At 47.4% G+C, this 11,018-nt stretch overlaps 1 long non-coding RNA gene across 1 annotated transcript; it reads left to right on the top strand.

Moving 5' to 3' along the window:
- The first annotated feature begins 3,311 nt into the window (after nucleotides 1-3,311).
- On the top strand, nucleotides 3,312-9,637 carry LOC144325506 (uncharacterized). Its single transcript, XR_013390660.1, has 3 exons — nucleotides 3,312-3,712; nucleotides 6,562-6,828; nucleotides 9,106-9,637. It is a non-coding gene; the product is annotated as an uncharacterized LOC144325506 (long non-coding RNA).
- Nucleotides 9,638-11,018: the final 1,381 nt, after the last annotated feature.

Raw genomic sequence — 11,018 nt, 5'->3', positions numbered from 1 at the left:
AGCCATTGTATCCCAGTCCAGGGGCATTCAGACTTTTTGCCTTCATGGACCCCTTGCACATCACCAGAACAGATTGGCCCTTTGCAGCACATTGCAGTCTGCTGCATGTTCTAGGAGCAGTGGCAGTTACTTCCACAATTGCTGCAGAAGAGCAGGAGTGGGCTTGCAAGCTGTCTTTCATAGATCCTTAGCCTGCTGTTCTGAACTTCCTTGCTGATTGAGCCCACCATTCCTTGGGACACAGGATGCAGGCTGCTGTTGGCCTAATCTACCCCGAAGGCTATTTATGACACACCATACTCATGTTAAGGAATGTGACCGTTACAGTACAGTACACTAAAACGGAAGCCTTCCTTTTGACTTGTGTAATGCAACTGCTTATGAGTGACACTTGATCAGCTCAGAGGGAACTATTCACTCATTGGAAATCACAGCTTGGTACTTGTGTTTCAGTTTGGCCGTCGTGGCCTTGCTTTGACAGGAATGCAATTAACTCATGTCAGTACTTCAAGCGTGTACGGATTTGATTTCACGAAACCGCAGGGGCAGAGTAATTAACATTAGAGTGGTGCTTCCTTTCAGTACCCGGAACACACGAGAAGAAAATGTCTTCCTGTTAATCCACAGTATCTGGGGAGCAAGTCAATCTCTGAAATAGCCAGTCTAGCTCTAAACTTATATCCAGCTATTTTTATTTTATTTAGATTTGTACTCCACTCTTCAAATTATTATCAACACCATAAAATAACTGAAGTCTTGTGGCACCTTTAAAAGATGAACCAAACTTCTTATGGTTTAAGCTCTTGTGTACTCATAAAATTGGAAGAGACCTGAGGGGTCATCTAGCCTAACCCCCTGCAATACAGGAATATTCACATGTTGTTCCCCATCCAGTTTGAAACCATACCAGACTCTGCTTAGCTTTGCAAATGTGCTAGCAGTTTTCTTGCTGCTCCACTATGGAAGCTGTTTCTTTAATAAATCCGTTACTCTTTAAGGTGCCACAAAATTTAGTTGTATTTGCATGGCTAACTGGAAATAAAATGACTAATACAAGCCTATAAAAGACAAAAAAATAATAATCCAAGTAAAACAAATATTAAGGGTTTGCCTGGTGCCAGCAAAGCATTCCAAAGCCAGGACACAAAGTGCTGGAAAAATCCTCTCCCCCAATAACCACTTGCCCCAGCTCAGAGAAACCCAGAGGAGAAAGGTCTGATTAGTCCCTTTTAAATTCTATGAAGGCCTCTGTGGGTGCAGCTCCCCTTGGCTAAGGTTCCTCACTCAAGAACATTCTGTAATGCATTTTCTTGTACTGTAACTAGATTACATGTTCCCTGTTTCAAATGAGAGAAAAGAACAGAAGAAATGTCTCAAACTCTTAAAAGCAACCCTTTTTTGGCCAACCAAAGTAGCATCTTTAATAAGTGGATACCTGCGTTAAAAAGTGGATACCTGCAGTTCCTTTTGTGCACATTAACCCTTATTCATGAGCAACTTGTGCACACACTATGTGTTTACCATCACTGCTATAGTACTACCTACCTATTCTGCTCAAATGCTGAATAAGTTCTCATTTGCCTCTTGGCCTTAAGGGATAATTGGTCTTTTTCAGTCCACTGCAGTGAGATTCCTTATAGCAAAAATCTATGGAGGTGTTATTCTGCAGCAGGCTGGGGTTTTCCCCCTGCTGAATTTATAACTGGTGGGGAGGAATTAGCAAAAAACCAAACAAACCCAACGCTTTCTCCGTAAGTTTTCATCCTCCGAACTTGAATTTCATTCCCTCTTTATACAGCCACAGTAAATACCTTTAAAAGATTGCCTACAGAAGACTTTTATCCCTTCTCACAAAAATGATATTTACATAGCTTTCAACATTTTGCTGGTTTGGGGTGCATGATATTAAATGAGTGAGTTCCGATGTCATAAATCCTTGCATCATCACAGGAGCTTTAGAGAGACATGTAGCACCTTAAGGACAAACTAATGTATGGCATAAGCTTTCATGAGTCCACTCCATCATTTTATTATTTACATTTCTACCTCACCCAACGGAGTCCAGGGCAGCAAACAGCGATGAATAAATAAAGCCTAGTTAGAACACATACAAACATATCTAAAAGCATTTTAAAACACCCACATGCCCTCATAAGCTAATAATTTCAAGGTTGCCAGGAACAGTATTTTTCGGCCAACAAATGCCTGGGCAAACAGGAATGTTCAAAAATTCCTCCTGAATGTGCATTATGAGTGTGTTATATGTGGCGAAAACAGAGGTCAGAAGGAAATGCAAATGCAAAATTCAGATGGGATGATGATAATGATTACAATTTGTATACAGTGGTACCTCGGGTTAAGTACTTAATTCGTTCCGGAGGTCCGTTCTTAACCTGAAACTGTTCTTAACCTGAAGCACCACTTTAGCTAATGGGGCCTCCTGTGCCGCCAGAGCACAATTTCTGTTCTCATCCTGAAGCAAAATTCTTAACCTGAAGCACTATTTCTGGATTAGCAGACTCTGTAACCTGAAGCGTATGTAACCTGAAGCATATGTAACCCGAGGTACCACTGTACCTCCCTATACCTGCAGGTCTCAGGGCGGTTCATAACATAAAATCACAATATAAAAGCAAAATACATAATATAAAACAAGAACAACATGCCTCCATCACGAACCTCTTCCCATCCTGAAAATACTGTACTTCCAAACTCAACCCACCCACCCCCACTGAAGGCAACCCCCCCTCCTCACTCCCACCCTGAAATAGGGACCTGGCCATACTTCCCGGCCAGCCCAGCTGCCCCCTCTCATGTCACCTGTCCCAATCTCCCCACCACCATTGGGGCAGGACCCCCAGTATTATGTAACTGACAGCCATTCACAAAAAGAAGTAAGTTGCCAGCAGGGACATCTTGCCTTTGGAGAGATGCAATACAACTCCCAAGTCTACAAAAGCAGTCTAGACCTTAATCTAACCTGAATTGATTGGTCAAGCCACAGGTGATCATTCGGTGTCAGCATCACTGCTTGATAGCCCTGCAGAGAGCACAATTCAACACCTGCAAATTCGATCCCGTTGAATTAAATGGAGCTCAGTCCCAGGTGAGTTGGAACAGAACTGCAGCAGCCCTAGTTTTTCTTTGGCTAAAGATTAGTTTAGTTTTGGAGGAAGGTGTGGAAGAAGGGCACGCAGGCTTGGAATTTTGCATCGACGGCAACTCCTGAAACCTCGGCGAAGGAGAGAAAATAAATAACGCAAACCAGGTTATTCAGAGTACAGCCGCCGGGTAAATTTGGAAAGCAGACGCGAGGTGCACGTCCGGTGTGTGTTTATTACGATGACTAATCCTTACTTTTATTTTTATTTAATGGTTTGGGGTGCCTTGGAGACACGGTGAAGCTAAAAGCAAGGATAGAAACGGGGTGCAAAATTGATTGCAAGCTGAAGATGGCTCTTTGCTAAGCAACTACGCGGGAGGGAGGTGGCCTCGCATCATCTCGCCTTGGGGACAGCCTAAGTTTTGGCACTGAAAATGCAAAGAGGCTGAAGGGCCGCAAGCCTAGCAGCTAGTTACACTGCCTTCTTCCAAGTTGGCTGCAGTTGGCGGAGGCGTCTGCTGAGGAGGAAGAGAGATAGAGAGGCCGTGCGGGAAAGATCAGCTGCCACCGTCCATTGCAAGATGTTGCACAGACGACGCGACCGTCCAGGTGAGGAGAGAGAGGGTAGGACTCGAACCCGCAGCCCAGTTCCACGTAGAGGGGTGGGGGCGCCGATAGGAAAGCGTAGCAGCCCAAGCTCCTCCTGCTTGGTCCTTTAGCTCCTCCCGGAGACTCCTTCATCAGGGCGCAAAAAGCTGGAAAAAATGCCTCTCTTTGCCTATCAGATCAGCCGCCCTGAGCCCGGCCTTGGCTGGGGAGGGCGGGGTATAAATAAAAATTATTATTATTATTAGGATCAGACCAAGGCTGTCCGGCCCGCTGCGTTCTGTTTTGGGATAAACGTCCACTCACGTTACTCAGGCTCCCGTGTGCACGTGGATCGGGCCGGGCGGCGGGAATCCTATGGGGGCATCCTTGGGGGGGGGGCGGGGCAGGAAGAGTACGTCTTGTGCCCCTTCTTGCGGCTGACTCCCGAGTAACGACAACAAGTGAATCGGGGCCTCTCCGGCTGGATTTCTAGGCACACTTAATGGGAAGGAAGGCTTCGGTGGGATTTCCGGAGAACTGCGCCTAAGCTGGGATGGGCTAGCTCGGCTGCGATCCTAAGGACGCTTCCTTGGGAGTAAGCTTCATTTCAGTTAGCCGGGTGGACTTGCTTGCCAAGTTTAACTGCGCCTGGGGATCGAGCCACAAGGTTGCAATCCTCGGCACACTTTGCTGGGGAGCAAACCTCAACGGAGCTTGCTCTCGAGTAACCATGCATGGGATCGGGACTGCACGAAGCCACATTCACCTCGTTCTATACATGCACAATGCATCATTCGGGGAGGATCGCTTTGGGCTGATCTAGTGCAAAAATCATGAGGATCCGTGCTTTTTAACCATGATTTTGCGCCCCTGCGGCCCCACGAAACAGTGGATGCATGATTTTTTTTTTATGCTGCCTACAGAGTAAGACATGGTCTACAGTGTCATGGTGGTTTTATTTAATTTGAATGAAAAAATCATATGAATTCACGAGGATCCGTTTCAAATCAGCTTTACCCTTTTCCATCGCTTTGCAGTTTGTTAATGAGTCATCCAGGATAGGAGTCCTAGATGCGCCAAGCAATCTTCCAAGGCACGTGCGCGCGTTTTGGAACACGAATCCTTTAAAGCGCATTTATTTCCACCCGACCCCCAAAGACTTCTGGGCTCTGTAGTTTACCCTTCGCAGTGCTACGATGCCCACCAACCCTTAGAAAACTACAGGGCCCAGAATTCTTCCAAGGGGGGTGGGTGCGCACCGAATGCGTTTCATCTCCATGTGCGCGCGGCTCATATTCGCCGCCTGCTCAGGACTTGAAAAGAGAATCGGAGCGGCTGAAGCTGTTGCAAGGGAAGCCTCAGCCGGTTGCCGGTTGCCTTGTCCTTAGACGGTCCTTCCCGCGCCCCTCTTCCTGAGCATTGCAAACATGCCTCGCCTTCCTGAAGGCGGTGAGAGTGAATGAAGCTCATTCCCTGGACCAGTGGAGGCGGCGAGACAGAGAGACCCTGTTCCGGGCATCCCAACCCCCAAGGAGATTTTAGCAGCTGCTCTTCCTGTCTAGGGAAAACTCTGCATTAGCTTCCCGTCTGCAGGGATGGCGCTAAAATGTATTCTGGAGTCATTTCACTCGTCCTGCAGTGGTCCCCACAGGGCAGTACTCTGCGGGCAGAAGTCCAGCAGAATGAGCAGGCGAGGACCGCAAGGCAGCAGGAGCAGGCTGACATTACAGTTTTAAAGGCTGTTCACTAAAACCATTTCTAGGGGAGAACCTTCCAAAGTCCGAAGTCTAAAACTACAGATTCCCAAACAGCACGATTGCAGCCCAGCAACCTTCACACAAGTCCCCCCACACAATTTGTTGTTGTTGTTTAGTCCTTTAGTTGTGTCCGACTCTTTGTGACCCCATGGACCAGAGCATGCCAGGCACTCCTGTCTTCCACTGCCTCCCGCAGTTTGGTCAAACTCATGTTCGTAGCTTCGAGAACACTGTCCAACCATCTCGTCCTCTGTTGTCCCCTTCTCCTTGTGCCCTCCATCTTTCCCAGCCTCAGGGTCTTTTCCAGGGAGTCTTCTCTTCTCATGAGGTGGCCAAAGTATTAGAGCCTCAGCTTCAGGATCTGTCCTTCCAGTGAGCACTCAGGGCTGATTTCCTTCAGAATGGATAGGTTTGATCTTCTTGCAATCATCGGGACTCTCAAGAGTCTCCTCCAGCACCATAATTCAAAAGCATCAATTCTTCGGCAATCAGCCTTCTTTATGGACCAGCTCTCGCTTCCATACATCAATACTGGGGAAAGCATAGCTTTAACTATACGGACCTTTGTTCGCAAGGTGATGTCTCTGCTTTTTAAGATGCTGTCTAGGTATGTCATTGCTTTTCTCCCAAGAAGCAGGCGTCTTTTAATTTCGTGACTGCTGTCACCATCTGCAGTGATCATGGAACCCAAGAAAGTAAAATCTCTCACTGCCTCCATTTCTTCCCCCACATGATAGCATGTGGTAAATCGTCAAACTCGGTGTAATTGGCATACGTTGAATTGTGTGTGCTGTATATAATTGGGGGGGGGGGATTTAGCAGGGTGAGTCCTGGTGTTATTACATGAGTAGAATGTGTGCATTTATTTAAAATGCATCTCTGGGTTATTTGTGGGGCATAGGAATTCATTATTTTTTTCAAAATATAGTCCACCCCCCCACAAGGTCTGAGGGACAGTGGACTGGCCCCCTGCTGAAAAAGTTTGCTGACCCCTGACCTAGAGAGACATGGGGTTGAAACCGGGACCTTCCGCCTACAAAGCAAATCCTCTCCCATTGAGGAAGAAAGTGTACAGATTCTGGAGAGGAAAGCTGTGTTCTATGTTTCTTGCAGGGTTTCCCTGGCCCTGGGCTGCTTCTCTCCTGCTCCCTCCCTCTAAGAAGCTGCTGCCAGCAGGAACAGCCCCTTGTGGGACCAGTCTGACCCATTTGTTCCTTTGGGAACTTCCAAAGTCACCCTCCCTCCGACCAAGAAGAGGACCTGAGAAATGGCGGCACCATTGGAGGGACCAAGCTTACCACCACGTGCCTGTGTCCAGTGTCCTGGCATTAGCTGGCTTTCTCCTCCTCCTGTCTACCTGCGCGCCGGCCAGGTGCTTACGTAAGACATTTAAACAACCATTTAAATCCATTTCCCTGATGAAATAAATCTGCTTTACCCCTACATGGCCAATGGAATCCAAGTGAATTCCCAGTTTTGTGGATGGGGCTGTTTGCACAAGGAAGCGGAATGTTTGAAGATTCAGGACAGAGCACAGAATTGTAGAGTAGGATGGGACCCCAAGAGTCATCTAGTCCAACCCCTGTGATGCAGGAATCTCAGTAAAGCACCCATGATGAAATAGTGCTCTCATGCTCAGATCCGGCTTGTGGGTTTCCCATAGGCATCTGGTTGGCCACTGTGAGGATGGGCCATTGGTCTGAGCCATTGGTTCTTAGGTTTTTATACAGTGGTACCTCGGAAGTCGAACGGAATCTGCTCCGGAAGTCCGCTCAACTTCCAAAACGTTTGAGAACCAAGGCACAGCTTCCGATTGGCTGCAGGAAGCTCCTGCAGCCAATCGGAAGCTGTGCTGGACGTTTGGGTTCCAAAGAACATTCTCAAACTGGAACACTCACTTCCGGGTTTGTGGCGTTTGGGAGCCAAAATGTTCGAGTCGCAACCAAGGTAGGACTGTACTTCCCTTCATTCAGGGAAGGGCTGCAAACTTTAATAAAAGCAGTGCGCTCTACGTGGGGCTACCTTTGAAGGTGACCCGGAAACTACAACTAATCCAGAATGCGGCAGCTAGACTGGTGACTGGGGGCAGCTGCTGAGACCACATAACACTGGTCCTGAAAGACCTACATTGGCTCCCAGTACATTTCCGAGCACAATTCAAGGTGTTGGTGCTGACCTTTAAAGCCCTAAATGGCCTTGGCCCAGTATCCCTGAAGGAGCATCTCCACCCCATCACTCAGTCCGGACATTGAGGTCCATCTCTGAGGGCCTTCTGGCGGTTACCTTCCTGTGAGAAGTGAGGTTACAGGGAACCAGGCAGAGGGCCTTCTCAGTAGTGGCGCCCACCCTGTTGAACGCCCTCCCATCAGATGTCAAAGAGATAAACAACTACCTGACATTTAGAAGACATCTGAAGGCTTAAGGGAAGTTCAGGGAAGTTTTTAATGTGTGACATTTTAATGTATTTTAAATCTTTGTTGGAAGCCGCCCAGAGTGGCTGGGGAAACCCACCCAGATGGGTGGGGTACAAATAATAAATTAGTATTACTATTGGGGGGCAGCTGAGCTCCACTCCACATAATTGATCTCAAGACATCTCACATGCACAGTATTTGATTGGTGATGCCCATCAACTTTGGGTTGGAGGGTGGCCTCCTCAATTTTTTTATTGGTGGGCCAAAGGGACCTTGGCCCCTAGGAATTGGATCCTCTAATTCAGGAGCAGGGGATCTAACTCAGCTCGAGGGCCACTTTACATCTTGGGCAACCTCCTGGGGGCCACATGCCAATGCTGGGAGGAACCAGAGACAGAAATGAGCAACAGGAGTGAACCTTTAGTTTGTACAGAAAAAGTCAGAGGTTTCCACATACAACCACCCCAATCACTTTGGCTTCCATCCAGGCAAGCATGAGGTATTTTTGCACTGCAAGGACACAGTCCACCCAGGCAAAAACACTTGAGGAGGGTACACAATGGGCCATTAAGGGGTGTAGCATGACAATGGAGGGTGTGGAATGGGCCAAATAGAGAGACCCAGAGGCCCACATCTGAGCTTGAGATTCCACATCTGTGTCCTGGCAGCTGTGAGAACAGAATGTCTGAGTAGATGGCCCGAGATCCCTACAGGGATCTCCTTGGTGCCTTATTTCATCAGCGTTTCCCCAGCCACTCTGGGCGGCTCCCAACAGAATATTAAAAAACGCGATAAAACATCCAACATTAAAAACTTTCCTAAATAGGTCTGCCTTCAGATGTCTTCTAAAAGTCAGATAGTTGTTATTTCCTTGGCATCTGCTGGGAGGGCATTCCACAGGGCGGGTGCTACTACTGAGAAGGCCCTCTGCCTGGTTCCCTGCAACCTCACTTCTCGCAGGGAGGGAACCAGGCAGAAGGCCCTTGAAGCTGGACCTCCGTGAACCTTCCTGAGCTGCTCTTACAGAACAGGGAGGTGCGTATTCATTTATTATATTTATATAATGGGAGAAAACACACCTAAAAGTTATTCTGGGTCCTGAGAGTGTATGTCAATGAGGTGCATTTTAAATACAGCTGCATGTGGTCAAATGAATCTTGTGATAACCTATAGGAGAAATAAATATTTTAGGGGCAACGAAGTGCCACAAACAGAGTTCTTACGATATTTATGATTGTTTCAGAAAATAGCCTGAATCCAAACAGTTCTTTATGGGATACAGATTATAAGGAGCTGTTTCAGAGGATTCTCCCAGAGGCCCCTGAATCTTCTAAATTCATGGACCCGCTCAGAAGTAACAGCCCGCTAAGTCGCGAGGAGCAAATGCAGTTGTTAACAAGTCAGAACTTGACGGCGAAGATGGAGGTCGAGCGCGGAACGTGTGATCTGCTCCTGAAGTTTTCCCGATATGTCTTGGTGAAAGCTTTCGGGCCTAGCTTGGCTGCTGCTCTCGTTCAGCGCCAGAGCTGTGACCATCCAGATGACCCACCCCAAATCCAACTGAATCCTCACAAACTCTTGCATTCCAAAGTAAAGCCTTCGTTCTTACACTGGGTCCATCGGCTGCTGAGAAATGTGGGAGTGGCGGTCGAAATGAATCCCTCCAAGATGCCCTCAAGGAACCGGATGCTCGAAACAAAGAAACATCTGGCTAGGCCTGAAGCGAAACAAAATGGTAGGTGTGCAAAGAGATTGTGCATGTTCCTCTGCGGCAAGGATGGGGGAACGCTGCTTTGTGAAGGGCCATTGACTCGTGGAAAACCACACAGAGACCGTCTTGGATGGGGGTGGAGTCACAGCTGATGGTGGGTGGGGCAAGAACCAAAACGGGCGGAGTTTGTAGCATGATATAGCTCTGTGTGTGAACCTTTTCAGCCATTCTGAGAGCCACATGAAGTCCCCATCTGCACCATACATTTTTGTCATTGAATTCTACTCAGTATGATCTGGAGTAGATTCCAATGTATAATTAGCAGAGTACAGTGGTGCCCCGCAAGACGAATGCCTCGCAAGACAAAAAACTCGCTAGACGAAAGGGTTTTCCGTTTTTTGAGTCGTTCTGCAAGACGAATTTCCCTATGGGCTTGCTTCGCAAGACGAAACGTCTTGCGAGTTCTTGCGAGTTTGTTTCCTTTTTCTTAAAGCCGCTAAGCCGCTAAGCCGTTAATAGCCGCTAAGCCGCTAAGCCGTTAATAGCCGCTAAGCTGCTAATAGCTGCTAAGCCGCTAATAGCTGTGCTTCGCAAGACGAAAAAACCGCAAGACGAAGAGACTCGCGGAACGGATTAATTTCGTCTTGCGAGGCACCACTGTAACAACTTACACATGTTGCAGGATTCCCAAAAATAGACCAGAGGTAATTGTATTTCATCCAGCAGAGCTTTACTGCTACTGAAGGCAAATGAGCATAATGGTCACTAATCCAATACATTCAGGACTGGCACAATACATAAGAAATCCAGTTGCAGCAGACTTTACTTAAACCTACAATTACTTATAATAAGTCTAAACCTCAACACTAAGCATACTATGTACAGAACACCACACCAGAAGGAAAAGAAATAGAAAGATAAAGTGAAACCCAGGCTCCTTCTGGTCCTACTTTTATAGTCAGCATGACCTTGAGTCATGGGTAGGCAAACTAAGGCCCGGGGGCCGGATCCAGCCCAATCGTCTTCTAAATCTGGCCCGCAGACAGTCCGGGAATCAGCTTGTTTTTGCATGAGTAGAATGTGTCCTTTTATTTAAAATGCATCTCTGGGTTATTTGTGGGGCATAGGAATTCGTATATTCCCCCCCCTTCAAAATATAGTCCGGCCCCCCACAAGGTCTGAGCGGCAGTGGACTGGCCCCCTGCTGAAAAAGTTTGCTGACCCCTGCCTTGACTGAAAGAGATAACAGAACCAGTTTAAGCCAGCTGTACTCAGCTTCTCTGAAGGAATAACCCAAACACCAGGAACCTTCTGCTTCTTTCTTCCACATAGAGAAGCTTCCAGAACCCTCTTGCATTAAATAGAATAGGAAAGATCTCTACACATCAGATCATTGCTTTCTGTACTAAGAAATGCAAACTGACACATTTAAAGCAGAATCATAC

The sequence above is a fragment of the Podarcis muralis genome, chromosome 14, assembly GCF_964188315.1.
Source record: "Podarcis muralis chromosome 14, rPodMur119.hap1.1, whole genome shotgun sequence".
Lineage (NCBI taxonomy): Eukaryota > Metazoa > Chordata > Lepidosauria > Squamata > Lacertidae > Podarcis > Podarcis muralis.
The sequence above is the reverse complement of the archived record's forward strand: the minus strand, read 5'-3'. Positions and strand labels throughout refer to the sequence as shown.